Source organism: Hemicordylus capensis, chromosome 11, assembly GCF_027244095.1.
Source record: "Hemicordylus capensis ecotype Gifberg chromosome 11, rHemCap1.1.pri, whole genome shotgun sequence".
Classification (NCBI taxonomy): domain Eukaryota; kingdom Metazoa; phylum Chordata; class Lepidosauria; order Squamata; family Cordylidae; genus Hemicordylus; species Hemicordylus capensis.
Window position 1 is genome coordinate 20,729,108 of NC_069667.1, and position 1,667 is coordinate 20,730,774.

The 1,667-nt window shown below is 41.3% G+C and overlaps 1 non-coding gene across 1 annotated transcript; it reads right to left on the reverse strand.

Moving 5' to 3' along the window:
* Positions 1-805: 805 nt before the first annotated feature.
* TRNAA-UGC (transfer RNA alanine (anticodon UGC)) lies at positions 806-880 on the reverse strand. The gene has a single exon. It is a non-coding gene; the product is annotated as a tRNA-Ala (tRNA).
* Between the last annotated feature and the right edge of the window lie 787 nt (positions 881-1,667).

Consider the following 1,667-nt stretch of genomic DNA (forward strand, 5'->3'; position numbering starts at 1 on the left):
TGTGCTGCATCCCGATAATTCAAGTGGCAGGATTGTGTATGCCAAACTTGGTATCTGTATACAAACACATCTACAGACAGAGAGAGAGATAGATACTTCCAAATATATAACAGAAAATACAAAAGGTTCTGTAAGGTGTTTGTGTTTCAAAACCACAGACCATAGAACTGGGAACAAAGTCATTTTCAAGTCATTGTACTTGAATTCACCCACCTCAATGGATGCCAAGTGCCAAAAATCCCTCTGAGATCTCAGTGCTTCTACTGGCATGGCCCCAAGTATAAACATAGATCCTCCTGCCCAAATGGAGACAATCTAAATGGGTGCTTGGGATTCTTCCCCATACAATGGGGAGACGATTAAAAGACCGAATGCTTATGATAGATCAGCCTGGCGTTAATTTACTTCTATACTAATTCAGTTTAATGATCAAATAAATGACATTTTTTGCCATAACATGCGCCACCTGGGCGAAATGCAAAAGTTCATCTCTGAAATTATCTCTACCTGGGGAGCTCTTCTTATTCATCATGCTGTACTAATTTCCACAGCCATATTAACAGACAGCTGAAGGGGCTGATCAAACAATATTCCAATATCTTTCAACCAGGGTTGGTGTGTTGAATCCAGCTGCCAGCCTGGTGAAGTACGTGGGAATGCTGGGTCACTGAAGGGGTCATAAGGAACACAGGAAGCTGCCTGATACTGAGTCAGACCATTGGTGTATCTAGTTCAGTATCGCCTACACAGACTGGCAGCGGCTTCTCCAAGGTTGCAGGCAGGACTATCTCCCAGACTTACCTGGAGATGCTGCCAGGGATTGAACCTGGGACCTTCTGCATGCAAAGCAGATGCTCTACCATTGAGCTACAAGCCCATCCCCTAAAAAGAATATCTTATGGTAGACAGTGCTCACATGTGGTCACCCATCCAAATGCAAACCAAGGAAAACCCTGCATAGCAAACAGGACAAGTCCTGCTGCAAGACCAGCTTAATCTCCAGACTGACTTTATATTTGAGGAGGGATTCCGAAATCATGTGGAGAGTGTGATAGGAAATAAATGAATTGCTCTCTCTTGAAAACACTAGAACTTGTGGTCAGGTCAAATGCAGTAGGATGAAAACTGGAGATGTGCACAACACATTTTTTTTAAAAAAAAGCATGTTGAATTGGCATTGAATTCCAAAAATTCATTTTGAATTCGAATCAAATTTGAATCTGTTCTGAAAATTTGATTCAATTTTAATCATTCCGACCCTGTTTGGGAGCCTTTTTTAGCCTGGATAGTTTTTTAACAGGTACCAAACAGGTCTCAAATCAAATTCTAATTGAATTTCAAAAATTTGATTAGAATTCAAATTGATTTGCCCTTTTAAGGGGTGATTCAATTCAAATTTGAATCCCTCGGATCACCCAGATTCGAGTTGAATCAATTTGATTCAATTTGATTCAATTGAATCAATTTGATACATCCCTACTGAAAACCGACACAGAGGATTCTTCACATCTTGGGGTTGTGCTAAGTCTGGGACTAGCAGCATCTGTATCTAAGGTGGGGTGGACCAGCACTGTGCTAATACAAACATCTGTGTTTGTGCAAGATGGGCCACAATCTGTGGTGTGCCTCATCTGTTCTGCCAGGAACATTTGCACAAGAGCACAAGA